At 43.4% G+C, this 25,002-nt stretch overlaps 1 protein-coding gene across 8 annotated transcripts in view; it reads right to left on the bottom strand.

Moving 5' to 3' along the window:
• SORCS3 (sortilin related VPS10 domain containing receptor 3) overlaps positions 1-25,002 on the bottom strand; it is a 612,545-nt gene that overhangs the window by 468,350 nt on the left and 119,193 nt on the right. For 2 of the 8 annotated variants that reach the window (XM_084993363.1, XM_084993361.1), the window contains exon 2: positions 1,719-1,789. The exons of the other annotated variants lie outside the window; for them this stretch is intronic. The gene's annotated coding sequence lies outside the window, so the exon portion shown is untranslated. The remainder of the gene's footprint in view (positions 1-1,718; positions 1,790-25,002) is intronic. 8 annotated transcript variants of the gene reach the window in all.

The following is a 25,002-nucleotide window of genomic DNA, read 5'->3' as shown; positions in this document are numbered from 1 at the left end:
ACCCCTGGAAACCACTGATCTTCTCATTGTCTATATAGTTTTGCCTTTTCCAAACCATCATACAGTTGGAATCATACAGTACAGTCTTTCCAGACTGGCTTCTTTCATTTAGTGATATGCATTTTAGGTTCCTCTCTGTCTTTTCATAGCATGTTAGTTCCTGTTTTTCTTAATGCCAAATAATATTCCATTGTATGGATGTACCACAATTTGTATATCCATTTACCTCCTAAAGGACATTTTGGTCGCTTCCAAGTCTTGGCAATTATGAACAAAGCTGCTATAAACATCCATATGCAGGGTTTTGTGTGGACATATGTTTTCAACTCATTTGGTTAAATACCAAGAAGCATGATGGCTGGATCATATGGTGAGAGTACATTTAGTTTTGTAAGAAGCTGCCAAACTGTCTTCCAAAGTGGCTGTACCACTTTGCATCCCCATCAGCAATGAATGAGCTTTCCTGTTGCTCCACATCCTTGCCAGCATTTGGTGTTGTCAGTGTTTTGGATTTTCGCCATACTCATAGGTGTGTAATGGTATCAAATTTGCATTTTGAAAAAGAGCTTCCCTGTGATTCTCATGCAGATAGCTCAAGGTTTTTGAGAAATAAGGAATTTAAGAAAAAGAAGGCCTTACCATCCATTTGTGGTCTCCCATATGAAGGTTACTAGGGCTGATACTCAATTGGCACTCACCAGTATAGGCACACCAGTTAAAACATTGACATCAGTAAAAAGTTATTGCTCCAAGCCCCCCATTTGTCCCATCTTCCAGACATGCTTCCAATTTGCTCTCCTCCTATCCCTAAGTGACTAAGGTGTGGCATTGAGAGGACCTCTAAGACTCCACTTTAGCTGCAGGTAGGGTCCTTTCTAACTGGGCAGAGCCCAAGCCTATGCAGGTTATTAAATATTTTGAAAATCAATCCTGGCATTGCCCCATGAGATTATGCACCTTTCCCACAACTTTCCTGATGACTATACACCCCAGTCAAGCTTGTTAGAAATATGACAAGACCTGGCCCTCAGAAATGTTGACTCAGAAGATGTAGGTTAAGGCTCACGAAGCTATGTATGTGTGTTTTTTCTTTTTCTTTTTTTAAAAACACCCAAGATGATTTATTTTTGGCAATCTCCCAAGGTGATTCTTCTCAATGGGAGAGTTTTGAAATTAAAAGGGGAAGAGGTTTATATTTCAACCCAGGCTAGAAAAAAAAGGCACCTAGGTCCAAAAGGCATAGACTCTGGATGTAAAGACATTAGTTGGAGATATGAAATTCAAATCATTGTCCCACCCTGCTTGCTATGTTGATTTGGGCAATTAACTTCTCTGAAGCTTAACCTCTCTGATGCTAGAGTTTGCTATAAATATTAGGTGAAATAAATGTAGGTAGCATATAGGGATTAGTCAAGTGATTACAGCCAATATTACAGGTACCCAGCACACTTATGTACTCTCTATTTTTAAAAAAATCAGCCTTGATTCTGATCTTTTTTCGAGCAGCAAAATTGGCCAAGAGTGGCTTGGCAAACAGTTTGGCTCCATCAAACCAAAGGAAAATGTGGCTCCTTTGATATTATTTATTTGGGGGGCATCCAATCTACATCGATATTTGTTGTAAAAAAAAAAAACACTTAACTCTATCTTGAGTTAGAAAACACTTACCTCAATAACTGTCATTTGTCACTAATAGTTTCACTTTAGAGACCTCTTACCTAGGCTTTTTATTCTTCTCTATTTTTGCAGCAGAAAATGTTCTTGGCCCAGCTTCTTGCTTTGTTCTAGACTAGGGAGGGAAAAAAAGGAAATGCCTCCTCTCAATAAATTTTCTCTCTTCTAAAGACAGAATGATCCTTGGGAATCTCAGCCCATCCCATGTCATTAGGGATGGATGCCACCTTGTCGTAAGTGCTAGGCTGCAAAGAGTAGAGAAATGGACAGATAATGAAATTACTGAACACTCAAAGTGTCAGAGACTGACAGGCTGGGGCCATCCATCAACGATTATAGGAGGCATTAACATGCTGCTTCCTTATCCAGGGATGAGGACAGCAACAAGAACAGTAAATAGTCTTCAGAGGGTCTGTGCAAGAAACCAAGAAGTTAATGAACTGACAACCAGCCAACATCCTGAGAGTATGGCCTGCCTCTGGCCCTCAACTTGTTCTACACCCAGGCACCTGCCCCTCGAATGACACAAAATGGCAATATTTCCTAAACACCAGTTCCACATGTACCACCTTCTTTGCAAGCTACATCTGTGTTAACACCTATGCTAAACGTAATGTATTTCTTTAAATTACCTCTTCTTTTTACTAAAATTGATTTTGAAAGAAAACTTGGTATTACTACCAAACTGGAAAATCAGTATCACCTGCCATAAATGCAGAGTAATCATGAAAATAATTACAAAGCAGAGAAAACACGGCCATTAAAGTCTCATTAATACTGTCCCCTGCTGTGGGCTCTGAGCCTGAAGCCCGCCCTTTGTTTGTTAACATAGGAGATTATCAAGTGTTAGACAGGTGTGAAAGACACACTAGCCCCAAACTGAGATTGTGTTCCTGATATCCTAAAGGGATTAAAAGAAAACTGAGAAAGAATTAATTATCTCACCAAATGAGCCAATGCTACTTACTGCCACATCCATGTGCTAGATGAACTTCTACAAGTCTCACACTCCAGAAAATCCTGTTAGGAGTTTTGGCTACAGAAGGTATAGCACTGACAGGCTTTTCACAAATATAGAACAAACTATGGCAATCACAGGCCCTTCTAAATCCAAATGTGAGAAAACAACCACGTTCCACCCAGCTACATGGTACACAACTTACAGAATCCCTCTTCAAGCACTTTTCTATGAAACAGCTAAGAAGTTGAGATCCTTCCCTCCTTTTGATCCCACACCACTGCTCAGGGGAGTTCTCAGTCCAAAGCAGGGCCAGGAGGCCCGGCTGGTGGTCTGGCTATTGGGCACCTAATTCTAATTATAGAGAAAACTAAAGTTGGTAACTAGAGCTTTGCATCAGGGAGCCATGATCAAAGAGGGGTCAGAGTGGAGATAGGAAATGGAATTAGTCAAATCCACAATAAATCCAATTAGTTTGCACTGAAGACTAAGCAGCACCAGGGACAGCTCCTCACTGGTCTCCCACACCGGTTGTATGGGATAACTGGGGTACTTCAGTGCCCAGTAGAATTTGTCTTTTCTGGCCCCCACCAAGTCTAAAATAGTGTTTCTAACAGGAGAGCTACTGGTCCTCAGGGGGCATTTTGAAAATTTTGTGGAAGAGAACAATACTGGATTTAGTGAACAGAGGCAGGAATGCTAATCATTCCATACTCTGTTGCACCATGAAAAATCATCTCACATCCCTGGAGAGAAAATAGCCACCAGACATTCTTATAGGGAAAAACCTGCATATCATTCAGCCTAAAGCCTAAATTCATGTTAAATATAAGCAGAAAATATTTTTTGTTCAGAAAAAAAAAATATTGCTTAATGAAAATAAGATGAACCAAGTGTTGCTAATCCCTTAGAAACTACTAAGTCATGTTTTGCTTTCAGAAAAAGGGTTTAAAAACATTATAAGCAAAGGACCAGCCAATTGAATGTGTGTCTCCCCACATAATCAACCAAATGTTCCTTGGAATTTATATGCCTCTCTTTTTTTGTATCTTTAAAAAAAAAAAAACAAAACTTTGATGTATAGTTGATTTACAATGTTGTGTTAATTAAGCAGAAAATATCTTTGCATAACGTCAATACACTGAATGTTCTAGATATACCACTACCATTAGGTTGAGGGATAACTGCCTTTTGTTTTATAAAGAACTTAACAAAGTATTCAGCATTTTTTTTAAAAAAATCACATAATAAATGGCAACACCATTTACAGTGTTTGAATTGCCAGGACCACACACTTGTGTCAGTCTGCCTTTGTAGCTCTTTTATGCATGGTGATTTTATGTATGAGAGTAAGCATCTGACAATTTCATTATACCTTCCAGCATCACCATACCTTAGCATTTAGTGAAATACACATGCTTTTATTATACATTACTCTCTATTTATTTCTCCTTTATATTAGAGTTACGGCATTATGTTGATTTTAATTATGTGTGTAGGCAGCTTACATTTTCTCTGAATTTCACTTTAGTACTATAAAGTGAGAATTTCAAAATATTTGTTGCAAAAGGGGAAACTAGGTCTGATACAACTGAGAATATTGTTCCCAGACATCAGGCCACTGTGGTATGCCTTAGTCATCTCTGCATCCCCCACTGCCTCTACTGAGAGACTTCCTTAGGGTAGACAAGAGCAGGCTCCTAATCCTCACCAAGCCTCTCGTGGGTGTCAGGCTATGACATCCAGAAGGACAAGGTATGTGGCCAGGGAATTCAATTCCAATGTGAGCCCTCTTAAACATCCTTGTTTCCACAGCAGTCTCCTTGCCCGGATAGCAAAACCTGAAGAAGATGTGTAGGTATGTGTTATCTATTGAAGTAACTTTCCAAATCTTTCTTTTCCTCTTCAACTATGCTGAATAATAGTCAATCAATTGCCCCCACAACCTCCTTCCCACCCTTTCTCTCTCTCTCTCTCTTTCAAACACACACACACACACACACACACACACACACACACACACACACTGACCTCAACATCCCCCCTTAAACCTTAGTTTAAATGCTTCTGATGGAGACCCTTTTTGTTGACTTCCCTTAGCTATTTACCCTCTGGGCTCCTTTAAGACTCTCCGCCCTGTACCGCATGCATCTGTTCTGAACCCCAGGGATCCCCTTATCACGATTTGTCTTTCCCCTCTACAACAGCCATTTGGCACTTTAGCACTTTGGCTTCATAATAGAAAATGTCCCAACCATCAACCCTTGAAGGAAAACAGGAGCACTGGGGAACACTACCTGCTTCACTCCAGAGAGCTGAAGAGTAATACATGTATAACATTTTCCAAACCAAGAAGCTGGACACAAAATCTTACAAAACATGGGCATGATGTTTGACAACAGAACAAAGTACCCAGGATCAGTATTGTTCCAAAACTCAGGGATGAATGATTCTGATGGGGAGATCTTAGAAGACTTCAGAGGGAGCTGCCAAGGACAACAACAGCCTTCAGATTGCTTTTCTCTGATGTGGAAACTGAGGGGAGGCAAAGGTCCGGTCCTTGTCTTTCTGACACTCTGCTGGCATCTTCTCGGGCTTTGCCATCTCTGACCTGCCTCACTCCACCCTGTAAACAGTGGTCATTGCCAGAGTTCCACCATCAACCCTCCCTCTTTCCACATTCTCCTCCTGAGAAATTTAATCCACTCTGACAGCTTCATTACCACCTCACTGCCAAAGGATCCAAACATCCCCTCTCCCATCTAGAACTCCTTCCCCATCTTCAGTCCTCTAAGTCCAACTGCGTCCTAGAAAATTCCAACCTTTTGAACTACTGATACCTCAATCATAATATGTCAGAATCATACACATTCTCCTCCTCCCTGCCAACTCCCCCTAAATAAAATCCACGCTCCTCCATCTGTATTCCAATCTGGGTTAATGGTGTCAGCAGGAACCTAAAAGCCTTATTACTGATCTAATTGTTCACCCACACTCATTCAATTATTGCTAAGCCCTAACAATGCTGTCTTTACAATGATAACTTGTTATCATATCCTCTATATCTCCACAACTTCAGTCCAGATTTTTACCATCTTTTACCCAGAATACTGTAATACCATGGCCTTGAATGAACTCCTCTTCCTTCCCATAGTTTCCCACCCATCTCCCAACCTTCTAACAAGGATATCCTAATAAAACATACTGTCAGATCTCACACTTAGCTCCTCATCAAGCATACAATGGTCCCCTGTGCAGCAGAATCCAAATTCCTAAACACAGTCCTCCACTATTATTTCCTTTCAATCAGGAAGGACTAGAAGCATTTGAGTCTGGCAGACCTGCTATTGAATAATAGGTTCACAGATTACTGGCTGTGTGACCTTGCAAGAACAAGAGTGCAGACTCATTATTTTAATTACCCCAAATTGTAGAGTCTGTGTTTATTGTACACAGAGTTCAACTTATTCAGCCACTCCAGGTTGAAAAAAAAAATTCACCCATATGAGATGAGGTTATATTATCTAACATTCAAAATAATTCACTCCTAAAGTAATAAGAACCTCTTTTTTTCTCAAAAATGCATAAAATTACAATGTTAATCCCAAATTGGTTGTAAAGATTAAAAGGAGAAAAAAAGTATATATGTAGATGTGTGTATATATATAACAATAAAATTTGTATATATACACATATACATATACATTTTATATAACCATATATATTTCATATATACACACATACATATACATTTATATGTAATTGTTTATACATAATTACACATACATACATATATTCTAATATATATATATCTTCCAACATAAGTTCCAAGACTCCTCCCTTTACTTGCCCCATCATGCAAGTAAAGCTCCTTACTAAGGTACAGTAAAACTCTTTATTAAGAGATAAAACTCAGGAAATCAATAATCCAAAAATCTTTCAGTCCCAAAGTAGGGACACAGCCATTGTGGAAGACTCAAGGAGCCCACATTCTACCCGAGGCTAGAAGAATGAAACAAAGGAATAGCCCAAAATCTACAGAAATGCAGAAAGTAAGGCCATGTAAATCTGAGTCATTAAAAGTTTCATGGAGGAGTATGTTCTGTGTAATCTTCTCCGGAAGGAAATAAGTGTGAAGAAGAACTATAGTCATCCTGATACCAAGAATATTTAGAAGTTCCCTTTCCAAAGCAGGAAATGCTGCAAAGACCATAGCAATAAATGCCCATTGCATTTCTTCTAACTGTCAGGAACAGCACACATGCTACGAGCAATCCAAGAGAAATAAAATAGTCCTTGCCTTCAAGGACCAAATGGCCTTAAAAAGACATTAACATGCTTAACTAGTGGAGCAAAGCAGAATGGAATGCAGTTGAAAAGAGGAACCAACCACAGCACACCACACAGGAGGATGAGACTATAAATAGCATCAAAGCTGCACTGGATAAACACGCGGCCTGAGGAGGCCCAGGAGTGTGGCAATCCCACCCACATTCTCTATCTTCTTGACACCAAGCTCTATTGCCCAGATAACTCTATTAGAATAGGCCCATGATATTTTAGGATAACTGATTTTCTCGGTTCCTGAATTTTGAATTCAGACCAGGACCACCCCCAACACATGAGCTTCTCTTTGCAGGAAATGTAGACAGTGGTCCAAGTTTCCTTCTACAAGTATGCCTCCAATCTACTCCCCTTCCTTCTATCGGATTTGATTCCCAAACAGAAATATGACAACACTGACATCAGCAAAAGATTTTAATTATTGGCTTTGTTATGGAAAGAGGTCTGGAAATATAAATATCTGCTCTGACTGCAGCCACCAAAAGATTCCCCATTTGGAAAGAGCTTCTGTTTTCCCAGAGTCCCAGAGAACCCTGGATGATCCATTAGGTAAGAGCAGAAGAGCTTATCTACTTTCAATGAAGAGGGAGAGGCCCTGGAGCCCGTGTGCCTGTCCAATTCCAGATACTCTTGGAGCAGCATGGGCCCCCTCTAAGTTTTCCTGTGTCACCCGAGTACAGCAGCCAGAGCGGAAAGTCTTAGATCCCATGCCCTAAGTTTAAGGCCAAAGGGGCAGCCTTAGAGTCCATCCCTGAGAATTCCATTCAGAGTTTCATCTGAATGAAGCATCTTATTTTACCAGAATCCTAATCAGAAAGAATGTTCACAAAATAGCTGCTCTATAGACTGTGAATCACCACTGGGCTACCATCAACTAGAGCTATCTCCCAAGTGGTTTTAGACTCTTAAACTCCTCTAAGCCTCTTTTAATCACATGTTAAATGGAGGCAAAATTCTATTGGCATAAAATAAAGGGGGCTGCATCAGATGTCTTCCTGAGCATCCTTCCAGTTTTAACTTACCTGCATAGCAACCAAGAAAAGGAAAGACTAACTTTCAAGTTTGACAAGAGACTGATTTAAGATAAGTTTGGACAGATGCAGGTTTGTTTGCAGGGCTCTAAATCCATATTGCCTCTAGGAGTACACAAACATATGCAAAGTGACAAGTTAAAGAGGATCTGCCTGCCCCAAGGCCCAGCCTCTCATGCTACCCTTCATCCTCAGGTCACAAAATCCTTTCTTAGCCTTTGTCAGATTTATCCACCCCACAATCCATTGGCTTTGCTTTTGAATAGCTCATGTTCTTGCTTTAGCTCTCAGTGCACCCTGGCAATTGTATTCCTAACTTTGGGGGTCAGAGCTATCTCCAGGCTCTCCTAGTCCTACTTATTCACCTATGAGACAACTGGCCAGAACAATGATGCTGTTTGTAGTCTATAAAGTCAAGAAAGAAAAAAAATTTCCTGAGTTTCTGTCTTTATGCAAACTAGGAGTATGGTCCTATGAAGGTCAAGTAGCCATGAACCTCATTTTCCTCATCCTTAAAACTGAGCCTCATTCGCTTCATAGAGACTGCACATACACTGTGGAAAGAATGGTAATTGATTCTGCTAAAGGTGACGCTAAGACCTTTCACTCATGTAAGTATCCCCCATTAGCTACGGGAGTGGTATATAATGAGCATTCAGTAAGACAGTTGCTAAATTGTCAATCACCAGATCATAACCTCTGCCTTCATAGATCTTATACAAACATGGACACAAATAACCACCATAAAAACAAGTCGGCACTAAGAGAGAGATGAGCAGTGAAACAGAGCTAAATCCTAAGAGAGAAAATTGTTTTCATCCGGAACATCAGGAAAAGCTTCAGCGAGGAGGTGGCATATAAGCCACTATACAGGCAAATCATTAAATTACAGAGATAGTGAAGAGTTGTGCCAACAAAGGAACAAGGTGGACCTTCCAATGGCAATCAGTCTACCTGGGGACTCCAACTTAAGACAATAGACTTTTCTCTCCTACTGAAATAGAAGGGAAGGGGTCAGGGTGCAACTTTAAAAGAATGACATAGCCATTAAAACTACAACATAAGCTGGTAGAAACAACTGTGTCCAGAATGGCAGAAGGTTCAATTTCCAGTGGCCCTTGAGCTTCGCAATACACTCACTGTAATCTAAACGACACACACACCAGTACCATGACAGTTGCAAGGCTGACATAAAAGGCCAAAACGTAGGCAGTGGCCCAATTCCTGGAAATTCTCACCAAAATAGCTGGTGATATATTTTGGGGCCATTTTATCACCTTTTGAGATGGACCACATTCTGTTCATGGAATGTGTATCTCCCAGACTACTCTCACCTCTGCGATAGCCCACACTCTATGGGGTGTGTTATCTCTCTCAATAAATCTACATCTTACATATCACTTTGCCTCTCACTGAATTCCTTCTGCACTGAGACATAAAGAATCTGAGATTCAGTAAGTTCTGACACCTGATGTACAATTTCAATAAAAAGACAGTGGGTTCAAGTCCCAGTCCAGGTTTTGGCTGGGTTCAAGTCCCAGTCCAGGGGTTCAAGTCCCAGTCTGAGACTTCGGACTCAGATCAGTTGTGAAGTTTCACTACCGTCTTGAAAAGTATCTCTGTCCTTTTTTCTTTTCCTTTTCTCTTGGCTTCTTTCCAGTATAGTTAATTTTTTGTTACCCTCTCCTACTTCCCCATCCACTGCAAACTCCTACCGGGAAGTGGTTTGTTAATGTCCTTCCTTTTTTTTTTTTTTTCTTTGTCTACCCTAAGTTAATGGGCTTCTGGCTAAATACTTTAATTTATGCACCCTACATTGTCTTTTCAGTGCAGTTTTCAGTAATTTATAGGAAGTGCTGTCTACTGCATTGTGTTATTTAGTACCATGGATGACTCTCAGATATAGTCTGCACACCGGTCTTCGGCAGGAGAGGGAAGCAATATTATATGGACTCTGGACCGGCTCTTGCTCTCCTGTTCTGGGGGAAAAGCTCTTGGATGGGTGAGTTACTGAGGAGAGTTATGGCAGCGTTGGCACAGAATCCCCTGAGTAATGCCAAACCATTAGGAAGAGATAGGATGAGGGGGAAGGCCCTGAATTATCTGACAATGTTGGCCACTGGGGTAGCCAAGATTCCTACTAGACAGAGGAAGCCAAACTGAGGGAACATAACCCCCAAAGCCATGCAGCCAGATATTCTTCACATGCAGGTGCAGCAGGGAGCTCACAGTGGGACCATCTAAAGAACCCACCTCCACTTGCAGCTATACTTTCAAAGGACAACCATTATTTTCTTAATGCTTATTAAGTTCCTACTCCAAATATGTACTGTGTGAAGAATAATTTCACTTGTTAATTTCATTTTCTCAGCAATTCTCTTCTAGTTTTTACATTTCCTGTCAGAGGAATACATCCTGGGAAAAGAACCTCCCATTTGTGATGCTATTACCCAGTAGCAACCTATATGATCTGGGTTTTGGAAGACCAGCCCAGGGCAAGATGTGTTCACCTCCCCTCCCTGGGTGAAAAGATGAGTAAATCACTCACCCTCCAGGAACCTGATGTCCAATACAAGAGATGTGATGTGTTTTCAAGAATTTGTGGTAGAATGCACAGAGTCAGGCTGCTTCCCAGCTGTCTGGTCAACCTTCTGCTATAGACCCAACACCAACACCCAGGAGGGTGCTGTCTAACTAGTGAGGCTTCTATCAAATCTGCAGAGCCAGGCATCCCTGAAAGAGGAAGCTGAGACACCACAGAAAGGCTTAGGAAAGGGATTGTGGAAGCCCCCAGACCTTGAACAAGATATGTCCTGGAACAGATTTTTCTCAAGTTACATTTGATCCAAAAGGGACATGCTACTCCAGTTGCTAAAGGCCTCACTGCTTTTATTTCCTACCACTCGGCTACTCCAAATATTTCTCTTACTTCTTTGACCCCTCATCCACAGGAAAGAAATTCTGAGAGTCCCCAAGGCACAGACTGCCTACCCCACCCCCGCTGAAGAATCACAAGACAAAATGTCTACAAAAGAGGCGGGGAGTCTAGGTGGTAGAAAACAATGACGTCATTAGGAGGGAAGCTTGAGCTGCTAATAACTGGCACATAACAAATAGATGCGGTATAAATGCAATTTATGTGGATCATAATGTACTCAATTCATCCCCATAAATGAAGGTAAAATTGTACCTCACCTGACAGTTTCCAGTTCTTACTTATCATTAGCAGTGATAAATCCCACACAATAATGGGAGTTCCTGGAGACAACTTTTCATTTCTGGGTAGCTTGGGTTAGTCACATTCAAACCACAATTTGCTCATCTTTCCAAAAGCAAACCTAGGCATTATTAGATGTGAAATTCATTTTTTAGCCTTAAGTAGTTTTTGAGAAAGTAATACAATCACATAGGAAAAAAAAATTCAGACAAATAAGAATTTTCTACAGACTTCCTGCCTCCTCTCTTCTCTCAATCAAGTCCTTCCCTGGTGATAACTATTGTTATAAATTTCTTATGAATCCTCCAGGAGGTCAAACTTGTAAACATAAGGTGCATATTTAGAGATCACTCTTACCTTTATACAAGTGGAATCATGCTATACACACTGAATTGCCCTTTTTTTCCTTCTACTGTGCCATGGAGATCAGTCCTTATCAGTGGAAATAAACCTTCCTCACTCCTTTTAACAACTGCATAGTATTCTATTTTATGGATGGAACATAATTGATTTAACCGAGTCCCAACTGATGGACTTAACAGTTATTGTTCTAGTCTTCTGTTCCCAAGTGCAGTAATAAATGGTCTTTTGGCTCCATTTAAGTTTTCTTTCAATGCAACCACTGCCTGATTCAATTCCCCCACCTTTTTCACCCAGATTCAGGAGCCCAGCCTGAGAGACAGAACAAAGTCTCTGCGGAGCTGCGGTTCTCAGTAAAATAAAATAAAATAAAATCTTCCCTCCCTAAGCTCATCTTAAGGGAGTTGCTCAGAGCAGAATGTGTAAGAATAATAAATCTCTCTCGACACAGGAGTTGGGAGGAGAGGCTGCCCAGGCCACGGCAATGGGCTTCTCAGTTTGAGATGTCGACAGCTATGCTGAAAGCAGAAAATGGAGCCATATAAATCTGTAATTGTAACCCCCATTCTCACAGGCGGAGAGCTACCTGCTTGTAGCTGGTGCTCATTACCTGCTTACAACTGTAATTTCTGTGTGGTCTTTTTCCCTACCCTCAGTTCAGTGGGGATTCAGAGCTGTGGTGGTAGTGCTGGGTATTTTTTAAAGGAGAATGAAAAGGTACCAATTATGGAAAAGTGATTTCTCTTCTGGAATCCAACTGCTATGGACTTCACTACCCCTCTTCAGGTGAGAACATCACAACCTCGTGCAGACACACAGATTGTTTCTGGAAAAAGAAATCCCCTTTACCATCCCACAAGAGCATCAGATGGCTAGGCTGGATTGTAGTTGAGTTCAAGTGCTTGCCAGCTCGAACAAATAGACCAGCTCGTCGTCTTCTCAGGATGCCTAGAGTATGTGTCCTGGCTGGAAAGAAGGAAGCTGCTTGTTTTACTGGATTCATTATGGAGCCCAAACAATGCAGAAAACAGAGGTAACTTGCATTAACATGATTCATTGCAAAGGTGTTCATCATTCTTCAAAGTTCTCCCTCTACAGAGACCCTCAAAGCAGTAAGCTTCAACAATATGGATATGTGATCAGAAAAGACAGTCATACCTGTATACCCAGCTCATTGGAAGCAGCTGTGGGGACTGTGGACCACAACTGGTGAACCAAGTCCTAAAACCCCAAGATGGGACACTATGTCTTCTGTCCTTTGCCTATGACAACTATGGGATGTCACCCAAGTGGCTTCAGCCCTGAAGAGGGTACTGAAAAGGGGAAACGGGACCTGGAAAATTCTGAGTAATTTCTTAAAATGCCTCTCAGCTCAAGCTTGAGTTCAGGATCAAGGGCCGGGTACCAAGCAGACCCTGCCTGATCCTGCACAATTCTTTATTCCCATCAGGTGGACCTTAGACCAGGGGAGCCAGTGTCCTTTCCTCTAGTCTCTATTGTTGAGAGAGAAAAAAAGATTGTCTTTTCATTTTTGACTCCCCAGTAGTTGCCATTGGTTCCCCAGGAACCAAACAAATATGTGCTGAATGAATGGACGAATGAGAACTAAAACATCAGGAGCTACTCACTCGCTTAAATTATGATTCCCTAAGAACAGCAGTTCTTTGAGGTGAGGAACTGAGGTGGTCCTTCCCTTGTACACCATGATGATGATGCTCAATGCACAGCCACAAAAGCAGCCCCTGTCTCCAAGGAGTGTCCTATAATTAAACGTGTCAAATTGAGTCACAAACGCAGGCCACCACACAGCACCATGAATCACATTCAAAACTGCACGTATGCATCTGTATGCGTTTTTCAGCAAGAAGTTCCTCACTCCCTCAAAGTTCCTCAAAGGGACCCATAACCCCAAAGAGCTCCCTGTTCACCAACTTACAGAATCAGAAAGCCTGCAAACTGGAGCAGTCTCCTCTGCCCTCCCTGATGCGGAGCGGGACTGAGCAGGGGAGGCTGCAGGTGTGAGTTCTGCTGACTAACAAGCATCATTGCTCTGCTTTATGGAACCAGATAAATCACCAGGACTTAAAGAATCTCAGTCTCAGGAACTCTCTTGTGCTTGACAGCAAGCACATTTTTTTCCACCAAGTCAACATCTCCAGAAGGAGCAGCCAAGCCCTGTCAGTCCAAGAAAAAGAAAAGAGGCTTGGAGCAAGATTAAAGAAATAAATAAAGCACAGTCTGCAAGCTGGGAAAACAGGATCATCCTATAATGATGCTAAACCGCTTGATTCTGGAAGGGAGGGCAAGAACAGGTGACACGCTGTGTCGGCCCTAATCCCAGAAGGTATGCAATGAAAAGGTACCTTTCATCTCTGTCCATGTGGGAGGGTGGGGGGAATCCAGGGAGGCTGGGTGCCACCTCTGGGCATGAAGGAGTGCTCAGTGCTGGATTTGCTACAGCAGTGTTCAGGGAAATATCACCTGGGTGCATCTCCTTAGTACTGTACAGAAAACATCCCTCATCATAAAAGGCCTGGCTGTGTCCCTGATTTTTTAGGACCTTACTCTGCATTTAAACAGACCTTGTCCCTGCCTATTTCTAGAGCAGGTTTTTTTCAACCTTGGCACTACCGACATTTGAGACTAGGTAAGTCTCTGTGGTGGATGCTGTCCTGTGCGTTTAGGATGTGGAGCAGCATCCCTGGCATTTATTCAGCAGATGCCAGAATCACTCGACCCACCAGTTTTAACAATCCCAACAGTCTCCAGACGTTGTCCAAAGCCTCCTGGAGCACAAAACCACCCCCAGGAAGGACCACCACTCCCGCTGTATCCCGGGGCACACCAGACCTGAGGGACGTTAACAGCTATTACTTAGGGAGAAATAGGAAAATGTGGTCACATAGTTGGGGAAATACTGGATTAAATAAAGATAAACAGGACTTCTCCCCGATGGATTTCTCAGAGTCTGAAATAGATCAGGGTGCACTGTGAATCTCTAAGAGGAAAACATAATACCCAGCTTTTTCCCAAAGGCATTTGGCTGCAGAATCCTTTTATCTCAGAGCCTTTTGGATTAGTATTCCAAGGGATTTGCTTTTGGAAATACTTCTGTAAGGCAAAATTGGAAATGTACCTCTAAGGCAAACACACCCAGAGGAAGGGATGGAGGAGAAGCTGAAGGTGTGGGGAGCAGCCCACGCACACACCACAATTTCCTGCCACACAACCTCTCTTTGAACCCCAGGCTGCACCATTAGAGATTCATTTTTTTGAGAACACATTTCAGTGTTCAGGCTTCAGAAGTCCCAAATATTTTGGAAGCTAATAAAATGGTAAAACAGTATCAGCTAACACTTTAGAGCTGGCATGAGGTTATCAGAGAAATTCCCGAGGGTGAGAGCTGGCTGGATGGGTCCATTGGTCTATAAAGAATGGGAAAGAACAGAAGCCCTAGAGTAGAAAAGACAGTAACACGGAAAAGAAAGGAAGGAAGGAGAACATCAAAACAAACCTTGCTTAATTCACTCTTCGGCCCAGGGCTGCCTCTGATGTAATATTCACAGCCTATGCTTAGGGACTTTAGAAAAGTGGGAGACAGAGAAAGGTTGTCTTGAAGAAGGGTTAGAATTGTTCTTTGTAAAATAGATTTAAAATAGTACTATTCTACTAAATAAACCTGATGGTGATTTCCACAGAGTTCAAAGATTATAAAAAAATTAGAGCTGGAAAGGACCTTGAATCTTCTATTCCTCTTATAAACTTATTTTATCTACCAAAGCCATTTATTCAAAGCTCAAAATATGAAACATAAGATCATAACTATTCTCTTTTAATATGACTGGTATCCACCCCACACACACACACACACCACTTAACCCCCACCTCAACCTTCACTGCAGTCCCCAGCTGCTCAGAGCACTATTTGAAAGCCAGGCATCCCATTTCATAGACAGAGGAAACTAAGACCTGGACAGATGATGAGCCCTGCCTGAGGTCCTAGCTGGTGCCTGGCTTTTAGTGCAGTGCCCTTCCCATCACCCCACATGCTGAGGTGCTGAGCAAGTGCTAATCTACATGAGAAGGAGCTCCCTTGGTATGGAGTGACTCTTCATCTCTGCAGGTAGCCAAGATTAGGCTGATGACCACTTGAAAGGTCACCGCACTAATGAGAAATATGAACTAGACATCTTTGTAGCTTCTTCTTAAAGTCCCACTGGCATGGCCCCATCCTCTTGTCATTAGGACAGGTTGCTCAGGGAAGCCTGCCCTAGAGAAGAGATACAGCCCCAGACAAAGAGTGACCCCTGCCCATCCCATCTGGTTTTAGAGCACCTGCCTCTTCTGGATGGAAGCCAGCCAGCTGAAATGAGCCATGTGAGGCTTGGCATGGGTGAGCAATGGGAGATGGCCAGGTGACACATACCTAAGCCAAGTCAACAACTGCAGGCTCCATGCATATCAGGCAGAAATATGACAATGACTGTCAGTCACAGGAGATATCATAAGGGAGGTTTAAGATAATAAAGCTGCCTGGGAACCCGTAATACAAATGATCCACGAACAAGATGGCAGATTCTGCTGCAGGTTACTGAGTGTGGCCGCATGTTTGGGAGTGTGTATGTGTGTGTGGGGTGGTCCACATGCACCAACACACACCTGCACCCAACTCTACACACAGAAACCAAACCTGCCTGGTATCTGCAAAACTCCACACCTCTATCCTCATCCCATTACAGTGCCTTTGTCTGAAGGAGACCCCACTGTGCAAGCAACAAATGGGACAGACTCAGAGGATGCAGGGAAGAGGGCCAGGAAGATCCACATGGATGCTAAGAACCAGCACAACTAGAAATGCTCTAATGGGCCTGATGATCAGCAGGAGGAACTAGGGGTACCCAATGCACCCCACCTCTTCCCTATTGCCTTTCTGGAATGCAGGAAAGCACATCTGATATTTGGCAATGTATAGGGAACAGTGACACTGCTGAAGGTTCTTTATGGTTGTAGCTTTCTATTTTTGTTTTGTTTGCTTTGTGTGTTTTTCTTTTCCCCCACATTGAGGGAGGGGTGTGAATTTGTGTGTGTGTGTGTGTGTATGGTTTTGGGTTTTGCTCAGGAGTCACCAGGCCCTCCTAACACATAAGCTGGCAGGTGGCTCATAGCCATGTCCTCTAGTGGCTCTCAAAGGCCCAGAATAAACCCAGCCTTTCCTCATATGCTCCCTCTCAGTAAGGATCAAAGGAGGTGACTGATGTGGAAAGACTATGAAGCATAAGGCCCTGTGACACACATGCCACATACAGCTTAGCATCACAAGGGGTTTGAACCTCTGCTCTTTCACTTGCCAGCTATGTGATATAAACAAGCTACTTAATTTCTCTGGGCTGCAATTGACTGTTGTGAAGATTGCATGAGATATAAAGATAGGTATGAGCTCTAAAGCATCCTGCAGATGTTAGAGATCAGTATTAGTACAACACCTGCCTATAGAGCTCTCTCCCCTCTGTAATCTCTGATGATATTCATTTTCTGCCCAAAACACATCTGCATTGGCACAAGGGTGCTCTCCATCTATTGCTACTAATAGAGGTACGCATAGCTAAGAAAGCAGTGTAATGGATCTCATAACAATTATATTGCTCTCTGATATTAGAGAACAATATTTTTCCTAGTAGTGCTGGTAACAGTAATAGCAATAATATTCTATAGCTAGAATATTCTAGATTCTATAGTGTGTTATCATTAGCTCCTTAAGAAGGCAGTGAGCTCCTAAGGAGAGATCTTATCTGACACTTCTGTGTCTCCTCTTAGAGGTGGATCACCCAGCAGACACTCAGCAAATGTCCGATGATTGACAAAAGAGGCAGGTAACTCATGGTTGATGCCCATCTCAGCTGGCCACTGGCTGGCCTCCCTCAACAGGTAACTGGCTTCAGAGTTATCTTCTGTTCAGCATAACCCATCAGAGACCGTTCTTAGCTCCCATTGCACCCAGAGACCCAGTTTCAAAGCTCATTACTGCATAAAATAAAAATTTACTTTTGGATCAGAAGCCCCCTCAAGATTTCAGAGACAAGAACCAGAACTGGCCTTCTCATCTAACAAAACAGCCCCTTTAGAAAGAAGACAGCTCCCCAGGGCTCATGCCTCTAGACCAAGTGGGTTTACATGTCACCAAAGTCTAGACAGGGGCCACAGGGAAGGATTCAGCATGGAAAAGGGGTGAGGCTCCAAGAGTTGGGTCTGAGGTTTATTTATAACTTCCCTTTCCACCTCTCTTCCTCTTCTCTCTCTCATCTCAGGGTGACCACCACAGGTCACACCACAGCAGAACATTTATCATTATTATAATTACAGTGATCATATTGGTATGTGTGCTCACAGATGCCTCTGAATGTGTGACATGCTAATTCTCCTGCATTTCCAACTCAGTGTCCCAGAGCCAAAAATACTCTGCTATCAAATGATGCTCAGCTTTTTTTTTTTTTTTTTAAACATGCCTCTTTCCTCAGGGCAACTCTTTCCAATCCTGCACAATGCAGCCAATTCTTTGTGCCACCCCCACCCCCACCTCCTCCCTGCTCCCTCCCACAAGCAAAACCATACTGTGCTTAAGGTTAATTTGCCTGTCAAGCCTTCCCCTGATGAACAACAGGTTAATGATGTGCACATCTCCTGAAATAGTTCATACTTCTCATAACCACATTAGTCAGCATGTATACTGACCATCAGTTCAGGCGCAGTAGTGTAGGCGGAGGGTACAGACTTGTGTGGCAAAGAGGGAATGAAGAGGAACCTCACCTGCCATTCTCCCTAATCAGAGTCACAGGGGAGACAAGCCACTTCTGGACATGGAGCCACCACTCCATCTGGGAAAAGGACATGGCAGGAGACCAGAGGGAAGGTTCAGCATTGAAGGGTCAAGTATCACTAGGCAAGAGAGAAGCTTTTTCCAAGTTACCTAAATGTCTTTACAAGGCATCAAATGCACACCCCGGGGGCCACTGCCTTCCCACTTCCTCCAGGGAGTCCTCGGATTTACAGTACCAGATAGAAAGGATCCTCTTATCTTCAACTGTTTCTCTTGTTTTCATTTGCTCCTTGATACAAACTCCTTCCCTGCTTTGTCACTTGTGTGTGTGTCTCCTCTAACTGGCTGGATGTGAGGTTTCTGACCTTCCTTTTACCACTCAACCTCTACACTCACAGAAACAAAAGATGGACCTAGAGAGTAGTGCTTAGTGAAATAAGGCAGGCAGAGAAAGACAAATCCTCTATGTCATCACTTACATGTGGACTCTAAGAAATAAAACAAACACATGCGTATAACAAAACAGAAGCAGACCCACAGATAGAATAAACGGATAGTTATCAGTGGGGAGAGGAAAGGGGAAGAGGCAAGACAGGGGTATGAGATTAAGAGATATAAACCACTATGTACAAAGTAAATAAGTGACAAAGATACATTATAGAGCACAGAGAAATATAGTCATCATCCATAATAACTTTTTTTTTTCTTTTTAGGGCCGCACCTGCAGCATATAGAAGTTCCTGGGCTAGAGGTCAAATCAGAGCTGCAGCTCCAGGCCTACACCACAGCCACGGCAATGCTGGATGTGAGCTGCTTCTATGACCCATGCCTCAGCTTAACCTATGCCTCATCTTGTGGCAATACCAGATCCTTAACTCACTGAGTGAGGCCAGGGATAGAACCCACAACCTCATGGAGACTATGTCATGTCCTTAACCCACTAAGCCACAATGGGAACTCATATCTGTAATAACTTCACATTGGGTATAATCTCTAAAAATATTAAATCACTCTGTTGCATACCTGAAATTAATATAAATTCAATAAAAACTTATTTTTAATAAAAATAAGTTTCTGGAAAGGAGACCATGGTAAATATATGAGTTTCCTACAGATACTCTAACAAACGACTGTAAATCTGAGATTTAAAAACAACACAGATATATTCCCTTAGAGTTCTGAAAGTCAGAAGTCTGAAAGGAGGCTTGCAGGGCTAGCATCAGGTATTGGCAGGGCTGGCTCCTCCCTGCCTATTTCGGCTTCCTTGGCTCATGACCCCCTCCCCACATCACTCCAACCTCTGACTTCCAGGGTCCCCTCTCTGCTTTCTCTGACCTCTTGTCTCCCTGTTATGAAACCCTCTGTGATGATATCAGGCTCCCCCAGACAATCCAGCATCACCTCCCCATCTCGAGATTCCTAATTACATCTACAAAAATCCCTTGCACCTTGGAGGGTAACATTAAGAGGTTCCAGACCATGAGGATTGGAACATCCTGGGGGGCTGTGATTCAGCCTACCATGGTCAGAACACCTAAAATGTGCCCCAGCAATGAAGCAAGGTGGTGGTGAAGCTAAGGAGAGAAGATCCTATAAAAGCATTTAACACGGTGCCTGAAAGGTAGCCGCTGATGACTGCTGGGGCCTCCTTGTCATCAAACACAGTCAACTCCTCTGACGGGTCTGAACACCTGCTGTTGACCAGGAGCTGTGACACAGGTTATCGTATTGCATGCTCACTGCAGACCATGAGATGGATGTGGCCATCTCTCCTCTGAAGGATGAGGTAATGCAGGCTCAGAGAATAAGTGACTTGTCCAAGGTCACACAGACGACAAATGGCAGTGCTGAGGTTAAAATCCAGATTTGTCTCAATGGGAAAATAATAAATATTCAAACAACACAGTCACCCAATCCATTAGGTACCCAGATGGGCTCTGTATCACGATCACCTTTGGATCAGAACAGCAATACAGATTCCTGGCTCACTCCTAGAGGGTCTGACTCTGTATATAAGGGATGGGGCCTAGGAACACATCCTATAATAAGCTAGATGTATAATTCGGATGCTTGGGCAAATTTGTAAAACAGGAGCCTACTCTACCCCAAACAGTATCAGCCCCTCCCTACAGTCACAATGAACTCATCTCTTTCAAATACAAGCCTCCCCACCGGACTCACATAGATGGGCAGAGTTTCTCAACAGCAGTACAATGGATGCTTGGGGCTGGATCATTCTTTTCTCTGGGGGGTTGTCCTGTGTGTTGCAGGGTGTGTAATAGCCTCCTTGGCCTCTACCCACAGCAGCATGCTCTCCCAGTTATGACAAATGTCACCAGACTTTATTGTATGGGAGGCAAAATTACCCCTGGTTGAAAGCCACTGAAATGGGGGGGTACAGGGCAGGCAGAAAGAATAGGTTATGAAAGCAAAGCCATTGCCTGCAGAGACTTGCAGTCTTTGGTCAGCTCATACCCCTCACCCCACTAAAGCAAGAAAGACTGGAACAGTGGGAGGGTAGAGCCTGGGAATCCAGAGTGCAGGGTTCCCTCCCACCGACCCACCCAGTGCTCATCTCTGCAGCCATCCTTGTGGGCCGTCACAGATTCTCATACACCCATGATGAATTTCCAGGACTGGGTTTCAGTTTCCTCATTTGCAAAATGAACAGGTTGAGCAAGAATATTTCTAGGGTCACCTTGAGTTCTGATTTCTTCAAAGGAGGACTCATGTCCAACCAATTTTCCTAACTGTGAGAAGGCAGGGCCAGAGGGCAGCCTGACCCTGGGCTCCCGAAGGAGGGCACAGCCACAGACCTCTGCAACGTCACAGCACCACGTGACCTGGAACGTGCCATGAACCCAGAACAGCCTCTGCTCCCGAACACGTCCACTTCCTCCCTCACTCAAAACCATTTCTATCTCTCCCTCCTGGAAGGTTCTTCCCTGTATCTGTTGCCATATGACAAAGAGGAACTATGCATGGCTTTGTGAGGCTTTATTTCTTTCCTTTGCTGCTGAGTAAGTCCAGGTGCCTTTATTTTTATTAAAGCTGATACCTTTCAGCGAAGACAGTACAGAAAAGTTCTCTAAGTCCTGAGATATAAGGTTATTACAATTTTGCCTGACCCAGGATCTCAGAGATGGATGAGCTGATACAGCGATCTTGGGGAGAGACCCAAGTGGAGGCTGGTTTGCAGAGGTGGGTGTATGTTTGGATTCTGGACTGCCCTTTAAGAAAAGACAAAAAGGCAAGCTTCCTTACAAACTGTATTTGATGTAATTATTTGGCAAGAGTGTCCTGCATGGAACATACTTAATTCCATTTCAAATTAATCTTATTTCACAAGCAGAATGTGACCGGGAAAAAAAAAGTTAAAAAATAAAAACAGCCAACAACAAAAATACCCAAATATTAAGTATAAATGTCTTGTCCTATTTTCAAAAGGCAAATGCAGTTGACTTTCAGATGAGGGCTTCATGCCAATGCCAACCACCCTTGCAATACAATATCTGGCAAACGTACTAGCTGGCTGAGTAGAAAGAATTCAAAATAGCCAGGAGAATTCCCCAACCTTGGGGAGTATTGGCAGACTATGGCCTGAAGGAAGACTTGAGGAGACAGCACAGACTCATTTCCTCCAGAAAATCTCCCCCGACCACTGTGGACTCCCCTGAACCCCTTCTTTGTATGCCTTGGTATAACCCCATGCATCTCACACCCGAGCAAACTGTCATCTCATACCCTCTACCTTGGCTCCCATACTCTGTCAACAGCCTTGGTACCAATAATAATTTGCTGAGCTTAGCAGTTTATATGTCTGCCTCCCCATCAGACCAGAATCTTCCAGAGGCAAGTACCAGGTTCAGTCACTCCAAGACACTTGGCACTTGACACCAGCTAGTGTTCAATATCTACTTATGTACTGAAAGAAAAGGAAAGAAAGATGGCCAGGAGAGAAAGCGCTACATGACCTTGCACTTGCCAGGGTCAGACGCCATGCCGCCTCTAGCTACTTGTTATTCAAGTGAGCATGCCTTGTCTCCCAGCTAAGTGGGGACTCCTGGCTTCAGGGGCTGTTTGTCTTATCTGCAGAATCTCACCATGCACCACCACCACCATGGTACCAGGCCAACACTGGAAACATAAATGCCAAGGCTGTTCCAGCTGGAAAACTTCAAGTACAGTGCTGCCAAGAGGGAGACGGTCTAAGTGCCATGCCTAAGCCCGATGGAGCACTGAAGTCTGTCATTCTGTCTTTGCAGAACTGGTCCCAGCTGCACTGTGTCTGTATTTCCGGACTGTCACCAGGGGCACCCTGGCCAAAGGTTTTCTACTTATTTTTTTTTCTTTTTGGTCTTTTTGTCTTTTTAGGGCTGCACCTGTGGCAAATGGAGGTTCCCGGGCTAGGGGTGGAATCTCAGAGCTGTAGCTTTCAGCCTACACCACAGCCACAGTAATGCAAGACCCGAGCCACATCTTTGGCCTACACCACAGCTCACAGCAATGCTGGATCCTTAACCCACTGAGCGAGGCCAGAGATTGAACTCATGTCCTCGTGGATACCATTCGGGTTTGTTAACCACTGAGCCACAATGGGAACTCCAGGTTTTCTAGTCCATGACTCCATGTGCTGACCACCTCTTTGCTGTGGCCCTGATCACTGCATTCCTACCTCAAGTGCAGCCTAAAGTTCAGGAGATGTCTTACAAGTTAAAACCTCCTGACTTCCATGTGTCTTTGTATTCTTAACACCAAATCAAATTCTGACATCTAACAAGGAAAGGGATCACATTTATCACATTGATGTGCTCTACACACATGCTTTCATGGATTCCTCAATGAAGATGGTCTCTCTCTGCTCCCATTTTACAGGTGGAGAAACTGAGACTCAGAGCCCAAGGCCACAGCTAAAAAAATAGAAAATCAGAGATCGAAACCCAGGATTCCAAAACAAATTCCTGTTGCTTCCTGTGCAAATATTTCATTCCAAGAGTGGACATTCAACAAATGCTTGTTGAGTAAACTGAATTCCAGGAACACTCTAAAATGAACACACACATATACCAAGCTCCTCATAGCTTACTGCCACTTGTTAAAATTATTCTCAGCTAACAAGAAATAATTAGAGTCTCTGGAGTACAGTCCATTAGAAATATATCCTTGGGACTCGGAATATAAAACAAGCCTAACAGGAATGTCTCCGCCTGCTTGTGAAGTTCGTAAAACCACAGAATCTCAGTGCTGAGAGGGACCTTGGTGATCACCAGTTCAAAACCATCCTTCTCACAGAGAGGTACATGAAGGCACAGATGGAAAATGACTTGCTCGAGGTCACAAGCACGTCAAGGTGTGGCAATGACAGGACCAGAATCCAGGATGGGCTCCCTCTGTGTTCTGGGATCCCAGACTAAATGTCCAGGCTGTGATTCCTCACTGCCCATGGCCCTCAGAACCAAGGCTCACTGATGGATTCTTGGCCAGATCTGTCTTTGTGGTCAGGTGACAGGGACTCGTGGCCACAGATGGAAGCTGCCACATCATCTCGGCATTTAATCAGCCGCAAAAGCCATTTCCTGCCTCGTTTGCTCCATGGCCAGAAATATTACCCTTAAACAATGAACATGCAGCAGTCCCCCTTCCAGGGACAACGCCGTCTTGCCTCTTTCTGGGGATATGGTGCTTTCAGCACAGGTTGCAAAGAAAGAAGGGGCTGCTGCTCAGCCACAACCCCTCTGAGGCATGGGGTTAACCTCGCAGCCTCACAGGATCGCCACAAATTTCAGGGAGACACCAAGGAGGAGAGATCTCTTCCCATTGTCTCCGGGAAGTTGGAGACAGTATGTTCAATCAAAAGTAAAGGCTGACCTCCCACTGAGAGCTGTGAGAGCCAGAGTGGGGAGAGGGGGGTAGCAGAAGAGGTGATAAAAGCATGCAGAACAATTATCTGTTCAGTTTATGCTTTCCAGGAAGGCATCTATATCCCACCTTCTTCCCAAAGGATGGGATTTGGCTTGTGAAATTAAACACAACATAGAACATCATATTTTATAAAGTAAAAACTTAAAGTATTATCAAAAACAACACAAAACGAACAGAGAATCAGTACTTCCGGTTCTGGTGGACACTTGGACAATGGAGAAATAGAGAAAACCAGCCTGGTTTGGTCTGTCTGACCTGAACTGAGGACCTTTGCTGGGCAGTACCTGGCACTTCTTTCCCACAGCTATCCTCTCAAGTCTGTCTCAATATCCCCAATTTGATAAGTGAGGAAACTGAGCTCAGAGAGGCTAAACTACTTGATCAGCAACATGGAGCCAGTGTGCATTTCCCCATCCTGAGTCCCTACTTCTCCCCGCCACTGCCTCCTCTCTGTATGCTCAGCACTGTGTCAGCTATTGGGGAAGGAGGTAATAAACGTTTAAACACAGACTCACTGAAAGGAAAAATGAGAGCCCTGATTTATAGCATTCACCAATTTCCATAGTATAAATACTGTCATCATGGCTAATTTCCAACAACCCATGTGCACTCGCCAGCTCACAAAACTCTCCCAAATGTAACAATCAGCTCTTTGAGTCACTTGGCACCAGTGGCACCACTG

This window comes from Sus scrofa, chromosome 14 (genome assembly GCF_054392235.1).
Source record: "Sus scrofa isolate SSC_HxYL_T2T_F1_AM1 chromosome 14, Sscrofa_HxYL_maternal_Yorkshire_Landrace_v2.0, whole genome shotgun sequence".
NCBI lineage: Eukaryota > Metazoa > Chordata > Mammalia > Artiodactyla > Suidae > Sus > Sus scrofa.
The sequence above is the reverse complement of the archived record's forward strand: the minus strand, read 5'-3'. Positions and strand labels throughout refer to the sequence as shown.